This window comes from Cupressus sempervirens, chromosome 8, assembly GCF_028749045.1.
Source record: "Cupressus sempervirens isolate cs-2001-9-10 chromosome 8, ASM2874904v1, whole genome shotgun sequence".
In the NCBI taxonomy this organism is placed as follows: domain Eukaryota; kingdom Viridiplantae; phylum Streptophyta; class Pinopsida; order Cupressales; family Cupressaceae; genus Cupressus; species Cupressus sempervirens.
In genome coordinates, this window is record NC_143125.1 from 158,859,670 (window position 1) to 158,877,862 (window position 18,193).

The 18,193-nt window shown below is 37.9% G+C and overlaps 1 pseudogene; it reads right to left on the bottom strand.

Moving 5' to 3' along the window:
- Positions 1–15,335: 15,335 nt before the first annotated feature.
- Positions 15,336–16,701, bottom strand: LOC149542045 (CBL-interacting serine/threonine-protein kinase 12-like; annotated as a pseudogene).
- Positions 16,702–18,193: the final 1,492 nt, after the last annotated feature.

Here is an 18,193-nt window from a genome sequence, read left to right on the forward strand (position 1 = left end):
TTCACCTATTTTGCTAATTAACCAAACTAACATGATGCATTTTCTATTGTATGTGTTAGGTTTTTAACAATTTTTGCAGGTACATAAATCTCAATCTAGGAAGCGCACTACCAACCATATAACCAACTTTCCACCAACTTACTTTAAAAACATTAAATTTTTGCGAACTTGTGGCTGCGAGTTTGACGGAAACAAACCTATGGGATTGCAAACCCGTGAATGTAGGAATGCTTTCATCATGAAACCTAACTACTAGGTGACAGTTAAAACCTCCCCCATCATTCCTGCTTTTCCATCTTCCCGTGGGAACACACGATTTTGCTAGCAGGTTCATTGGCAAAACTTGCGAGAATGCTTAGCTAAAGCAGCCAACCCAGAAACCTAGTTTCCAAATTTCACCTTCAAAACTACTGATAGATTGGTCAATGAGAAAGCCTTCCAAACCCGTTGATAGATTGGTTAGCCGAAAAGCCTTCCAAACCCGCGAGATCACATTGTTGTGGGGATGCTTTGTAAGTAAATTTCCCACAACTCGCTTTTTCTCTGCTTTTCACTAGTTTTGATATCATGATGCTACGTTTTTTGACTGCATTCCCGCGTCGCAGGATCGCATGTTGACTCCCACAAGTTTGCTGGTTTTATTAACTAGTCCAATTTTCTGCTTTTTTATAGGAGTATAGGTTGTAGGTACCTTGTTGGGATTCTGACCCTTGACTATTTATGTAGGATTAATTAGTTTAGTTGTCTAAAATCAATCTTGAATGCATAAGGGAAAAATTTACATGTTTTGACGGAATGGATGGTTGAGTGATTTAATATGCTTTTCATTGGAATGAATAATTAGCTAATTAGAAAACCAAATCTTGAATGCTGAGTACTAAAACAAATGAATGCGATGAACTTCCTTTTTAAGTGCTAATGAACATTGTGGAAAAACACTTCAAATTTTGGGCTTAAAACGAACATCACATAATCTTGAATGCCTTAAAGAAAACTCATCTTATTCCCATCTCTTTCAAAGTTTTCACTCACTCGATTTCATTTGTTGACGCGATTTATTATGTTGAGCAGTGTTGTAAGTTGGAAATGGACCTTGTATGATAAAATCATGAGTGTTTTCAAAGTAGTCACTAGGATACACCAAAAGCTTCCAATATAGAATGAATCAAGTGCCTTATGTGTCTTGAGATTGTGCCTTTTAGCACATGTTTGACTTCTCTATTTTTGCAAATTAGGTCCATTTAAATATGTGATGCATGTACCAAAAGTTGTTAGCAATATCATTTGCAACAACCTAGGAGTGCTTCTAGCAAGTTCATCCTCCTCTGGGAAGCGCATCCCCTTTGGAGAGAAGCTCAAACTGATAAATAATCTGGTCGATATATAAATAAGAGGAAGGGTAAACCTTCTTGCTCCATCAAGCAAGTTCGAGCGATGTGTTTCTAGGGGTATCCTGAGGTGGGAAAACTTTCCCACAATTTCAACATTCTTGGAATAGATTCTTAAGTGGATCACATACGTAACAACCGAGTGGCTGACTCCACCAACCTAATTATGAACCAATTTAGTAGGTACCCTTTTATCCTTGGTGTATTACTCATGGTGCAAGAGAATATAAGACTTCTTTGAAGTTACCTGACATATGTGTTTTCCATGGTAGAGGCATAAGGCTACTTGGATTTCATCTCCAAGAGTTGTTATCCCCGTAGAAGGGGGGCTTGTATTTGTCATACCCTGAAGGATCATTGATGTGTAAGTTTGTTGATCGATTCTTGTATCGACTCACCTTTTCAATTAGAGGGAAATATCACACTAGATCTAGAAAACATCAAGATGGGCACCTCCCTACAGGCCTAATGAGTAATACATTGAAACCAAAGTGACCTTAGGGATACAAAGTGTGTTTCAATTTTCTTATTTGTGCAAAAGACCTGTGAAAAACATGTGTAGAACTTACACATTATTTTGGTTATTATCGAAATCCTTTTGCTAAAGAGGTTGCGTGTCTATCTCTCTCAAAGTTGCTTTGTCCTTTGAGAGGTTGTTTTCTCACAAAACACCATATCCAGTTATTAAAAAAAAAAGTCTTATCCTTGGTATTGCAAAAAAGAGTTGTTGGCAAGTCTATTCACAACAACTTTAGTCTAGTTGGTTCTACTTCACGTATTCTAAAACAAACATCGTTTCACTATTTGTTGATAAAGATTACTACATATCCACTCAAAGTCATCCCTTTATCAGATCAAAATTTACCCTCACCATCTCAAAGAAGATTGCTAGTAAGTCTATTTGCAACAATCTTAGGCCTAGTTTTTTCTATTTTACTCAATAGTTAAACTAAAGCCATTTTGTCTTTTGATAAACATCATTTCCTAGACCTATTTTGTTATCCAAAGGATCTATTTTGTCCAACCTAAAGTAAAAGGTATAGTTACTGTAGTCACTACTTTAAACCCACGGTTGCGATAAACCTTTTAAGATTATCTCATGTCAGACCAACCCAAAACTAAGCTAAAAAAGGTCAAGCTTCCACAAATAATAGTCTATAGAGAGATAGAAGCAAAACACAAAAAGTAAACACCTATCCAAGACTCGCCAAGTTAGAGCAGATTGAGAAAGAAGGTGTTGAAGTTTCTCTACAAACCAAATGGGATCAAAAAATTCAGAACTTAACCCTACGACATGGAGTCAATCAAAGCCTTATCAACTATACTAGCTATACCCATTTTGATTAGGATCTTCTTTGTCCACACACACTTTGCACTTATCATATCATAGATTAGGCATCTATCATAGATTTAGGTCTCCATATAGGTCTTTATCCTACGTAGGCATTTTATAGATCCATCATCTTTAGGTCATGCTTTAGGAATCCAACCCCATCCGAATCAAACATCATAGATCACAATCCTACATCCTCTCCATCGTACTTCAGCATTTGGTGCCACTTTGTTGAGAATTTCCTACCCTACATCCTACATCCACCACACTATCTCAATTATCCCTCAAACTAAGCATTTTTTAGCGTAAAGTATCTTTGTCTCATGTGTCCCTCATCACCTTGAGAAAAAGGTTGGGCTCCACACTTGATCATCATTTGTCTTCCAAAAGGTCATAAGTCTACCTTAGAGTTGGTATCACCAATATATCTCGAGCATACAAATAGGGAAAAACATCCTCTCTCTTACTTTTGCACCACATTACTCATCCTTAGGCTTCCTAGTTATCATATCATTAGACATAAGGTCCTTCTTGCACATCTATCATACATCTTTATGCATCCTAAAAAACAAAATCCTTGCATCATAGTTGTTATATCCCTAAAGCATTTTTGCAAGGTCATTTAGCCATCTATCATTACATTCATTGTCTTACCATCTTCCACTTCATCCTTAGGAACATCATCATTTCATGCCACCTACCACATGTCTCGCTAACAATAAAAGGAAGAAGAAAGACATGGATCCTAGTCTTAGCGGTAGTTCAGCTAGTGCACAACCATATCCACCAGCATCTACAATCACACATGATCCACTACCACAGAATCCCGAGGAATCCTATCTTTCACTAGACATAGAGGCCTTTATGAATCAACCCAGATACACAACTATTGTCAACTCTATCATAGATTGAAATAGGGAAACTATCATGTCAAACTTCTTAAGAGATAATGTTGGTGCCTTCAACTTTGGAAGACTACCACCTTTCAATATAACTGATCCTAGACATCCTTTGTTTGGATGATTACCACCACCTATCGGTCCATCTGATCCCAATGACCCCCTTTTTATACCAAATAGAGGATATTAGTTAACACAACCAGAACCCGTGGATCCAAATACACTGTTAAGCCAACTCGATGCTCCAATCCCACAGAGCAATCAACCCACCATAGCACAATCTTCAGTCCACACCACATCCCAACATACCACCACTACATCTGCCGCATCTATAAACACCACCACCTTTATTACTACATCTATCTCTATCCCATTTAGTAGTACCACACCCTGCACTTCTACTTCATATGTATCTACTAGCGCTGCAATCCATCCCTCTCAGTAGCGCAACCAATCAACATCTCATTATACCATAGGAATGCCATCCTTGGGGTCTAACAATCCACCTTTTATCCTGCCTACTATCGGTAGTAACCCATTTGCTACCAGTCATAATAGTGCCACCTCTTTTCCATCAGGCCCTTGAAATTTTATGCAATCACAAGGTCCACCTACCAACCTTTTCACTAGCAATCTATTCATGCCTAATTTCCAGCCACCGCCACCATTTTTCGTCAATCCCACACCTACCATCACAAATTATTTCACTATGCCACCTCTAAGAAGAAACCAAACCATACCATGACAGTCAGTGCCAACGTTAGGTGCATTTCCTTACATTAACTATTTGACTCCATACAACTTCCAATTGCCACCTCAGCCAAGCACTCAATCCCAAATTGCAACACCACTCTATTCACCACCTCCACCCTTCCAACAAATCCCACTATAGTCATCTCATGTTCAAACTTCCATACAAAATCCTTTAGCTAGACAATAGTTTAACATCTATCCTCCGCTACAACAATTGCCCTATCAAAGCTACATCCAGCAAGCACAACAATATGTCCAACAACCATTCCAACAACCCATCACTCTCATCCCAGTAGTAGCACAATCCACATTTCATCAACCACCGCATATGAACCAAAGCCGTCAACCTTCACCTACACAATCAGATACATACGTTCCATTGGGGGCATCGGGATTGGGGGCACCACTCATAACTCCTATCAACCCTAAATTGGAAGAGATGAAAAGTGCCCTAAAAGCACTCAAGGATGGAAACGAGTCCAAGACCTTCAAGTTTGATAATGATTGCCATATCCATTTGACAAGATTATAACAATGACGCCTTTCTCGAAACACTTTGAAATCCCAAAGTTCGATAAATTTAGGAGGAAAGGCGATCTGATCACCCATGTCAAAACATCTTATATGCACTGCCAAGGAGTGGCTTACAAGGACATCTTCCTCATGTGGCTTTTTCCAAAAAGTCTGGGAGGCCTTGCTCTTGAATGGTTATGTCACATACCCTAGGGTGCAATTAGTACCTTTGTTGATTTTTCAGAAGCCTTTGTGGTCCAATATGCTCATTTAGTCGAGATCGAGTTATCTGTAGTAAACCTAGTTCATACCCAAAAAAAGAAGGGGAAAGCCTCACAGATTACTTACAGTGATGGAAAACTCTCATAACTCGGATCTCATGCACCGTACTTGAATGCCACCTTGTCAAGATGTTCATTAACAACGCACATCCTAGTCTTGCACACCACATGGTTATGAACTACTTGCAAACATACAAAGACATCAAGGAAAATTGAATGGGCCTAGAGCAAGGACTCATTAAGGATGGTGTTATCAAAATTTACAAAGAAAACACCCAAGAATGAGGGCAATACCATGACAAACCATGATATTGGAACAAAAATAAAAACACAGTCACTGATGGCGCCATCGATACATGACAAGTTCATGTGGTAGGAGCAACACCTAGTGCACCTAATTCCCCTTATCCACAAATTCCACAACAACAATAGTCCACTTATCAACAAAACATGTACCAACAATCATACCAACAACTCCCATCACAACACACTCAACACAATCCACAAGCACAAATTCCTCTAAATCAGACAAACACCGTTACTATCACAGCTGGGTCAATGTTGGGTGTGCATAGGCAACCTCGAGTATACACCCCTTTGGGGGAACCACTTGATGCCATCTTTGAAAAGTTGGCTAAAAACAATCTTATTTGACACCCACAGACTCAACCCTTAGAAAACAATCACTTACGAGCATCTTGGTATAAGGAAAATGAGTTATGCGAGTTCCATCACATTAAGGGGCATCCCACCCTCAAGTGAATGCAACTCAAAGATTACATGCAAGATCTTATTGATCAAAAGGAAATCACAGTGTGGGCACAAACTTCCCCAAATGAAGGATTATTGATATATAAAAATGCATTTCCTCCACATAACAAAAATGCGGGCAAAGCCCCTATGAATGATACTACCACTAACAACACCAATAAACCAAACAAGGTGATAACCACAAAAAATCACATAATTATACCTTGGCCTACTTGGACTATGAAAATTTGATTGGCTACATATCTCAGATAGAGTCTTTTGTAAATGTCATCAATATCAAAGACCCAGACTATCAATGTGCAATTACCACAAGAAGAACTCAACTCAACATAGCTGGACCATGTGTACCTACCCCATCAAGACCACCTCCATCAAGACCACCCCCATTAGGACCATAATATAACATCTTGGAACACCTTGGTAATATGCTAGCTCAAATCTCCATTTTAGATCTCTTGCGCACAAGTCCACTTTATCAAGAGATCCTTGACAATGCTCTTCATAAGTCACACATCCCTACTGATATCGACGCCACATAATTTCACAACCTAGTAGGCCATCTATCCACATCATGCGCCTTGTCCATCAAAACTTTAGACATCATAGTTGTTGAGCCAGATCATATACTTCCACTTCACATAGTTGTCATGGTTTCTGACTTTGCTATCAAAAGGTCATGATAGATAATGGATCGACCTTGAATATATGTACTTTGAAATTTATCAAACAAGTAGAATACAATGAGTTAGATATCCTAAATGAAGTCATCACTATCAAGGCATATGACAATTTGGAGTGGACCACTGAAGGAAATATCCTGCTACCTATCAGAGTTGGCCTTGTCACTCAAGAAACAATCTGTCATGTGGTTGATCTTAACCTACCATATAATTTCCTCCTCGGTCGACCATGGACTCACACCATGAAGGCCGTTCCCTCCACATATCATCAATGCATCAAATTTATGCATAATAACACTAAGATAACCATCCATGCCGATCCTAAAGCCTTTGCTTATTGCAATGTGATAAACACCTCATATAATAACCATTTCCCCAAAATCGAGATTGGCAACACCATGACTAGCTCCTCTAGTACTTACCATGATCCAGATACCATACTAGCCTCCACTCTTTCCACAGTTAAGGTCAACTACCAAGGTTGTGGGGAATACAATCTTTCAGATGCCTTTGTTGTTGGTGCTCTACCACTTGATCCACATACTCGGGGGCGCTTGACGTATCATGGGCCAAAGCTAGACATGACTCCTCAGACCAAACAACTCAGACCCACCACATTTGTTGCAAATGAGATTCTGAATGGAGAGAAAACCACCCCTGATATTAGTACATGGCTATACAGAGAATCACCTCCAAAAGGTAAAGAGCTCCTTGACTACTTAAAACAAAAATACCCAAACTCACATCGCCTTGTTGCTGAACAGTGGGATTATCAAGGAGGCAACCTAGGCCATGAAGAGTTAAGCATTAGACATCTTGTAGAGGCATACAAGGAAGAGAAAAAGAAAGGTCTCGACTATGGACTCCCTGCAATTGGGGGCACCATAAAAGATGGTCGTGCCTTTTTAAACATTCAAAACAATCTTATTGAGGTCGAAGAAATTCCTGAGGAAGTAAAAAAGAAAGCCTATGACGATATTTTCTTTGACGAACTTATTGTACGAGCCTCTGTGCTCTATGAACTTCCCATTAATCTCATAAACTTACCACTCACTCATCCTGAACTTATTGATTGGAACCAACCAAGTGTTGTCCATGTCAACAAATTCTCCATGGAGCATGCACTCCATAGATTCATGGGAGCTGAAATACCACACAAGAAACAATCTCCACTATCAACTTATGTCCATAAGTTGGATCCAAAAGGTTACTTCAGGGAGGAGGAAATACCCAGTTGCAAAAATGAACAAAGAAAAGAAAACAAAAAGCAAAGAAGCAAAGCAAAAGTATCCCTTGGTGAAAACTCTTTTGGAGCACCATCGGATCACTCAAAAAATGAAATCAAAATAAAGGACATTTTCGAGGGTGAAAACCTTTTCGAGGCACTTGAGGATGGATATTTCATCCTTTCCTTGCAAGATCATAGGCCAATAGTGTCATCAATCCTAAGAGAGGAAACCAGACCAGTCAATATCAGTCTAACAGAGACACGAAAAATCACATACATTACAGCATCTCTACCACCAAAACAAACGAACCTTCTCATTGAGGTGCTTTGAGAAAATATCAGTCAATTTGCATGGTCCTATCAGGGCATAACAAGATTCAATCCTAAGTTAGTGGTACACCACTTAGCCGTAGATCCGAAGGCTAAACCATCAAGAAAAAAATATGTAAGATGCATCCCAAAGTTGCCCTACTGGTCAAAGTGGGGTTAGAAAAACTACTAGATGCGAAGATCATTCACCCAATTGACTACTTAGATTGGATCTCTAACATGGTACTTGTCACAAAGCCTTCTGGTGATATTAGGATTTGCACATACTTCAGAGACCTCAACAAGGCTTGTCCAAAGGATGATTTCCAATTGCCAAATATAGATATGATTGTCAACCTCACCGTAGGTCATGAGCTCTTATCACTAATGGATGGTTTCTCTAGGTACAATCAGATTCAGATAGTAGAAGCAGATCAACATAAGACATTATTTACTACTCCTTGGGAAATATTTTGTTATAAAATGATGCTGTTCGGGTTGAAAAATGTCGAGGCAACCTATCAATGAGCCATGATTGTCATCTTCCATGACCTCATCCATAAAACCCCTTGAGGATTATGTGGATGATATTTTAGTCAAATCTCTTAATGCCCTTGATCACTTATCTCACCTTGAGGAAGTGATTGATCAGCTAGCTAAGTATTGTCTCATGTGAAATGTGTCTTTAGTGTCACCTCCAAAAAACTCCTAGGGTTCATTGTATCAGGGTGTGGTATTGAGATCGACCCTAAAAAGGTCAAGGCCATCACAGATATGTCTCCTCCCAAGACACTCAGACAACTTCATTCTCTTTAAGGGAAGCTGCAATTAGTCATAAGATTCATCTCACAACTAGTAGATAAGTGTCAACCATTTACACGCTAAAAAAGGATCATAATTTCAGATGGGATCCTATTTGCTAGTGCAACTTTGAACTGATCAAGCAATACTTGGCTAATCCACCTATCTTGGTTCTACCAGTTGCAAGAAGACAACTCATATTGTACATCACAACTACCCCAACAACACTAGGTGTGCTTCTAGCACAACTTGATGACAAAGGAAAAGAGAGGGCTATTTACTACATCAGCCACACTCTAATTGGGTATGAGCTTAATTATACACCCATGGAAAAGGCTTGCTTAGCCATAGTTTTCGTTACTTAGAAGCTCCATCATTACATGATGAGTCACACTATTTAACTAGTATCCAAGATTGATCCTTTGAAATATATGTTATCACACACAGTACTCACAGGACGCCTAGCCAAATGGGTCATGCTTCTTACTAAATTTGACATCTAATATGTTGACAAAAAAGCCATCAAAGGTCAAGCTATAACAGATCACCTGGCTGATGTGCCCTTGGTTGCTGATCAACCTCTTATTATTGAGTTCTCGGATGAACATCTCTACCTGATAGAGGTACAACCATCTTGGAAACTATACTTTGATGGATCTTACACATCCCATGGTTTCAAAGCCAACATACTGTTGGTCACTCCTCAAGGTGACTACATTCCTAAGTCTTTCAAACTCTAGTTCGAATGCACCAACAACATCTTAGATAATGAAGCTTTTATTGTAGGGCTCAAAATAACAGTTGAGTGGAACATAATAGAGCTATAGGTCTTTGGAGTTTCACAATTGATTATCAAGCAAGTTCTTGATGAGTATCAAACTAAGGATGATAAGCTTCAACTTACAAAGAATTGGTAGATCAACTAAAACAATATTTCTTTCAAATCCAATTCACATAGGTGCCTAGGTTACAAAACAAGGCTATAGATGCTATGGTTACTATAGGTTCACTCTTGGAGATCTCTTGAGAAGACACACAATATGAATTCTTAGTCGAGTAGCTACACGAGCTTGCATATGAGAATGATGAATCAACATAGGTATGGGTCTTGGTTGGTCTCCAATCCCCATGGTACTACAAAATTCATACTTACCTACTAAATGGTATCATATCTCCCCATCTCACACAAACCCAACACACAAACCTTATTCATAGAGTATCTCGCTACTCTATCATAGCTAACACCCTATATCATCGAGTTACCATGATACTCTCTGTTGGTGTTTAGGGAAAAATGAGGTTGCAATGGCTCTCAAAGAGGTACACGCTAGATATTGTAGTGCTCACATGAGTTTTATAGCCCCAGCCAAACAAATACTCAGAGATGGATACTATTGGCCTACCATAGAACATGATGCTTGTGACTTTGTCAAACAATGTCTACCTTGTCAACAACATACAAATTTAATACGAGCTCCAGCTCAAGATCTTTAACCCATTGCATCGCCATGGCCTTTGCATGTGGGGGGTTCAACCTTGTTGGTGTTATTGCACCTCTATCTTTAGAAGGTTACAAATGGATAATCACAACAACTGATTATTTCACTAGGTGGGTAGAAGCAGTCTTGTTTGTCACTAACATAGGAGTTCAAGTTTCCAAGTTCATACTTTATCATATCATATGTCGCTTCAGCATCCCAACTACCATTTTCATCGACCATGGAGGTAACTTTGAAAACCTCAATATGGAAGAATTGTGCACTTCCCTTCACATCCATTGCCATTTTTCTAGCCCCTATTTTGCACAAGGTAACAGTCAGGCCGAGGCAACTAACACAACCTTACTCAAAATCTTAAAGAAAGTTGCCAATGATTTTGGTCGCGATTGACATTTGCAAATCAAACTCGCCCTATGGGTTTATTGCACTTCATTCCATACATGCACAAGCACAACCCCATACTCCCTGGTCTATGGTGCTGAAGCAGTATTGCCTATTGAAGTTAAACTCCCATCCTGGCACATTTCTTTGCAAGGGAAAATATCAGATGAGGATTACAAACTATCCAGACTCACCCAGCTAGATCTACTTGATGAGAAAAGGCAACAGGCCTATGACCATCTCATGGTCTATTAAAATTGCCTCAAGCAAAACTTCAACAAAAAGGTTCACGCACGATAGTTTCAAGAAGGTGACATGGTCCTCAAAGAAAATATGAAAGTCTAGGTAGACCGAGAAAAGAAGGGCAAATTTGAGCCCACATGGCTTGGTCCATATGTTGTCACGACATCTATTGGCTCTAGAGCCTACCAACTATCAACCCCATAAGGTGATGTACTGAATTATCCCATCGACATCATTCACCTCAAGAAGTTCTATGCCTAAGATCTTGAGTGTATCATGTTAATCCTATTGAAAAAACCAAAAAGCCCAAAAAAAAATCCTAAAAAGTTAAAGAAAAACAAGTGTCCAATGGTGAAAACTTGGCAATTCAAGCGCCTTGGATAGGTGCCTTGGTGAAAACCTAGAAAATAGGCACCATGTGTGCTTGGCCTTCCCATTATCTATCAATAGTCCTCATCTGTTCACTATCTCCCTCCATATCTTGCCACCCATCTTCTCATTTTTCCAAGGTTTTCCAACAATCCCATTACTATACTATCATTACCACTATCTCCATCCTTGAGCTTGGAAATCAAATAGAGTAGTGTATTATACCATGATTCTTTCCACGTGTATCATATATATGTATCCTATCATGTATATCCTAACTCCCGTTTCATGTAGCACATATATCATACCCTTGTACCTTACCACAAGTATCATATTAGTTGCATTTTATCTCCTGTACCATATTCATGTATCATACCGCTTGAAACTCTAGCAATAGTGTACTATATCATATCATTCACACTACATTCTCATCGTGAGCTTTTTTCCATTGTCAATATACTGCTACCTTTTACTCTAAACTTTTGTACAAAAACCCTTGTTCATATCTTGGTCCATTTGTTGTATATCCTATTTTCCTAGACCTCCATAATCTAGGTCATTCTTCAAATCCCTGTAGCAAGATCCCATGTCATCAAAGAGTTGTCTTCAAAAAGTTAAGCTTGCTAATTTTATCATAGTCCCAAATACTACCAACAAGTTCTTGTAGGATGCATCCTTCCTCATGACTAACCTTGGTTCTTTAGCTTCCTCATGACTAACCTTGGTCCATCAGTATAGAGTCCTACCGATCTCTTTGGAAAAAGGTTACTTTTCATGGATTTATTCTTTCTCTTGATAGTGGATTATTTCACTTTTTGTTCTTAGAGGTATCTTTTCCAAGCACTTTGGTTGTTCCCTCCTTAAGGTCGCCATGATCTTTTATATCATGGTGCACTAGAATGGGGAAATTAAAGAGCACAGTCTTGATCAAGTCTTTTCTGCTTGTGAGTTAGTTAGATATGACCCTTGCATGTTCCAAATGTGTGCTCCCTAATGATCGCATGGTGCAATTTGGAAATATCATTTGCTTGTGGACTACCCAATATCATTTCCACTCTGATTCCTTAGGGATTCATGTGTGATGCTAGGGCAATCCTTGCATGCTTGTTTGAGTTAGTCCTATGTAATATTGGGGTAAGGGCCTTGATGTTCTTAGTAACCTTGGCATATACCCAATATTCTTATATCAAATTAACTACTCAAACTACATGGTGGTACTTCTTTATGAAGTACCCAACCTTCAAGCTTCAAGCATTATTCCATCATCCCATCACCTTGATCCACAAAAAGAAAAAAAAATCTCATTCATCTCCCTTCTACCACATCTGTATTATCAAATCCCACATGTTCTTACCATACACATCTATCCTACTTCCCTACCCACTTTTTATTCCTAAAAGCATCCCTACATCTCCTATCATCCAATCCACATTCCATCGCATTACCTCAGATCTAATCTAACAGCCTATCCCCTTTTCCCTTCTTTTCGATCCCCTAAAACCATCACATCTCCCTATATCTCTTTTGCCATAAGTATTCTGATTAAAGTTGTGCACATTTTCCCCCCACCTCCCCTAACTAAAGGCTACGGTCGATCAATGATATGTTACAGATCTGTTTGAAATGGAAAAAGAAATCTGTAAATAAGCAATACCAGGAAAGAATCTAAGTGAGTAAATGCATGAAAATATATTACCATAAAATAGGAGAGAGAAAGCTTCAAGCTCCAACATCATGAGACAAGATATTTGGAAAGGGGAAAGCAAAGAAAACCCCTTGTGATATTATGAATGAGGCATGAACAACCTAAGAAGGAAGAGAGAGATAGATAGAGAGCAATGCTCATACAATAATTGAGAAGAGGAAGAAACCTCATTGTTAAATGAGAGAAGAGGGTCATCTCTTAAATAGAGATGAGAGAGAGGAGTTAGAATGTAACTCCCATGTCTATGAATGCCACCATTCATAAGTGTGTGAGGCCAAGTGTGAGATTCCTCTTAAGGAGGAATAATCTAAAATTAGAAATTACAATATATATTTGTCCTCACATATTCCACTAGATGACAAAATAAGATGTAGTGGAAAAAGGACAAAAAAGAAATATATTAGGATACCTTGGCTTATATCCTAATATATTACAACAATAAAGAAAGGAGTTCTAACCTTGGTTTATAAACACACCAAGGAAAGATTACAACTTCTAACACCACCCTTTAATCTTTACTTGGGGTAATTACATCAAAGGGTATTAAACCCATAATTTACAAAAAATTGCAACTTAATCTTCAATATGAAGTAATTTGATTGTCTTCAAGCCATATGGTACATTTGTAGATCCAAGAGAAGTACATGAGTCCTTTGAATGTGATCAAGTGGAAGCATAGACACCTCTTCATATGTGGAAAACCAAGAAGGTTCCTTGATGGATCACCTGAAAAAAAAAAGAACAACAAGACAAATATCCACAAGTAGAATGCCATCATATATGCAAATTCGAAATCCTTTTGAATAAGGATAATAAGGCTCTCATAGAGAAACAATGAGTAAAACATGTTACCACAAAACAATGGAGATAACCTGATATCAAGATAAAGTATATGCTCAAAAAATTGTCAACAAGGAAAAATTGAGTAAAAAGCTTGATCAATGCTCTCATGAAAAGTATATTATACTAATGCACAAATGAGCACAGACAAGGCCAACTAATGATACTTGCATCAATCTTGCATCAATCACGTGGATATAGACAATCCACTTAATGAATCATCTCACTGCAAGTTAATGGGGGCGTCCCTTCATAACATGCACGACTCATGATCTAAGCAATAATGTATGCAGATCATTATCACATTAATATATGAAAATAACATAAAGGAGAGACATGCTGATCAAATTAGAATTATCATGATTTGTTAGGATAATCAAAAGAATGGATTATGAGGATATAACAACATATTGCCTTCAGATTGGATCAAATCATCTAAATTTGGAGAGAAAACTCCAATAATAACATCCTCTTCATGGAGGAACAAAAAATGGAACAACATGGAGGGAAACTTCATAAAAATATTATCCTATCAAAATGGAACAGATAGGATCAAATGGAGGGAAACTCCATATAAAATGAGTGCATACCAATATAGGATGGAGGAATACTCCATGGGCTAGATAAGGAAACTATGTATCAATTATACTGAGGGGACTTACATAGTTAACTTTGAAAAAATTGGCTCCCTATGCAACTCAAAAAAAAATCATATAAATCATGTATATCAATGGTATAAAACCAGAAAGTGCCAACATGGCATAGAACAATGCTATAAAAGCATAAAAGTGCAACTATGAGCACATCAAAATATCACAATGAAGTCGAAGGCAAATGTGTAAAATAGCTCATAATCCAACCAGAATTAGGGTAAATGCATAGATTTAAGGAAGATCAACTAAATATAGATATCAGGTATAAAACTCCATTGAGGGTAAACATGAGTATTTAATTCATTTGTGAAGGTATAAAGGATGGGCCCACCATCAAAGACAAGAATCCTCAAAAAGGAATTATAAATGAGGATATTTAAAAAACTTAACTTTTTATGTTAAAAAAATAAAAGTTTGATTAGTTTTAATTTTTAATTCTAAGATAACTTCTCAAAAAGAAAAATCCTTCTTAAACTTCTCCTTTTTCATGTATAATAGTAAGAGAGATTTAAAATAAAATATTGCACTTGTCTGACAATGAATGATTTCATGCCAAATATAGGTTGACAAGAAGCAATAATAAAAATAAATGATGCTTCTGGCAAGAGCTAAAAAAAGGAAAAGAATCTTGCATGAAATGGAAAAAGAAAACGTTACCTCCAGCTATGGCACAATAGACGACAGATTTTCCAACTAAGTGATTCCTGGAATCACAGAAAGCTTGAACAAAATATGTTAATAATTTTAACTACGAATGACATTTGTACCTTCAATTGCTGGAACTCGAGCTGTCTGTAGCAAGTTAGCCATAAATATCGCATAGTAACACCAAGTTCTGTTATTACAACAGCTACAATCTCTTATTTTAGTAACGTTTACTGGTTGTTATAGATCTGAGACACCCAAGAGCTGAAGACACTTAAAATGCGGTTTTGAGATACACTTCTCTTGAGCTAGTAGTGGTAGCTTTGGGTTGACTGGGAGGGGTTTCAGCTACACCAACAATGGAGGCCAATGCTGGCATGGTCGCAGGATCTCATAACAGGAACAGATCATGATCAACCAAACAACGGCGCAGTAGATAGTAAAATTTCCAAGGCTCCACCCACGGTAGAAAATATGATCATTTTTAAGGAAAAAATAAAGCAAAATGACACTTCAAAACAATCTGGAAAAAACCTTAATATGTTTTGGAGCTTCAAATTCATTGACTTGGCAGTATTTTCTTTATTCCGTAGCCTCACAACGAAGATTGGAGTACAAAAATAGCTTTCTAATGAAAAAATTGAAGATCTTTTCCCTCGGATTCTGCAGGCTTGGTCTTTGATTCCTCCGGCAAGGATCCAAAGGCGTAATCCACATCGACGAGGTCAATTTCGTCATCATCCTGCACAGCCGGCCGCGGGGGTTTAAAGCCCTTTTTGAACCAGTTCACCTCCATTAGTCTTGGTATGGTTATCCGCTCCTTGGGATTAGGATTTAGAAGACAGGAAATCAGCTTCACCACCGTAGATGAAAACCACGACGGACATTTGAATTCCCCTTTGTAAATCTTCTTGTACATGACCATAAGATTGGCGTCATGAAACGAAATATCCCGCCATGAGAACGAACAGGATGACGCCACAGGACCAGATATCAGCCTTTGCACCATCGTAGCCCTTCTTCACAATCACCTCGGGTGCCACGTAGGCAGGCGTCCCGCAAGTCGTATGGAGTAGCCCGTCCTGGCAGAACTGCTCAGGCAAAGTGCTGAGACCAAATTCGGTAACCTTCAGATCTCCATTTTCGTCAAGTAACAGAATTTCCGGCTTGAGATCTCGGTGATAAACCCCTCGGCTATGACAGAAATCCACTGCGCTGATGAGCTGCTGGAAATACCTGTTATCTTTCAAATTATCCTTTTTGGATGGCTGAAAGGTATGAATTGGAGACATCGCTATTCAGGGATTTGAAGCCTTCCCTGCACCCAATGGTTTCTGGGTGATGCAACTGAAGGCAGAGATGAGCCTCCTTTTAAAAAAAATGTTACAACTGAATCTAAAAAGTAGAGAGAGAGAAAAAAACTCAAGAACAATAGTTCTACAGCCTGCGAGCTTTGCAAGCAAAGCCAACATTTTAGGCATAGGAAGAATTGGAAAAAAAAAATTCCTTTATCAACAATATATCAAAACAAGAGTAAAAAAAATGATATCTAGATAGGAAAACCCTTTTTGGCGGCAAGCCTGCCAAAGGGGGTTAGATGAAAAACTAATATAAAATAAGAAGTAACCTGCACAAATTAGAGCACACAAAAGTTAATCGGGATTGGCGGTAAACCAGCAAAATCCAAAAAAAAATTCAATTTCTTCCATCTTAAGAAAATTAATAAAGAAATTAGTGAAATCTCTCTCAAGAGTCTCCTTTGAATCGTACCTTCATGCAAACACTCAAAACAAAGATTAAACTGCTCTGATACCATGTTTGAAATGGAAAAAGAAATCTGTAAATAAGCAATACCAAGAAAGAATCTAAGTGAGTAAATGCATGAAAAGATATTACCATAAAATAGGAGAGAGAAAGCTTCAAGCTCCAACATCATGAGACAAGATATTTGGAAAGGGGAAAGCAAAGAAAACCCCTTGTGATATTATGAATGAGGCATGAACAGCCTAAGAAGGAAGAGAGAGAGAGATAGAGAGCAATGCTCATACAATAATTGAGAAGAGGAAGAAACCTCATTGTTAAATGAGAGAAGAGGGTCATCTCTTAAATAGAGATGAGAGAGAGGAGTTAGAATGTAACTCCCATGTCTATGAATGCCACCATTCATAAGTGTGTGAGGCCAAGTGTGAGATTCCTCTTAAGGAGGAATAATCTAAAATTAGAAATTACAATATATATTTGTCCTCACATATTCCACCGGATGACAAAATAAGATGTAGTGGAAAAAGGACAAAAAAGAAATATATTAGGATACCTTGGCTTATATCCTAATATATTACAACAATAAAGAAAGGAGTTATAACCTTGGTTTATAAACACACCAAGGAAAGATTACAACTTCTAACAAGATCCTATCCCCAAATACGTTACCCTATCATTCTACTTGCATTTCATATAATGTCCACTCATCTCTCACCGCATTACCATGATCTTTTTCATTTGTTGTTGTCATTTTCATCATCATAACTCTTTGAGTTCCACATTACTTATCATTTTCATTATCATAATCTTTATGTTTCATTTTAAACTCATCAATTTTTTTTTCATCATCATCATAGTTTTAAATCCAGGTTCATTATCATAGTTTTAGATCCATGTTCATTATCATAGTTTTACATCCATTTCAATTATCATAATTTTAGATCCATTTTTCATTATCATAGTTTTAGATCCATTTTTATCATCATAGTTTTAGCTCCATTTTTGCTTATTAAAAACTTTGATCCATTTTCTCTATCATAGTTTTAGTTGTCCACCTTCATTATCATAACCTTAGGTTAATTTTCATTATCATAACCTTAGGTTCATTTTCATTATCATAATCTTAGATTCATTCTCATTA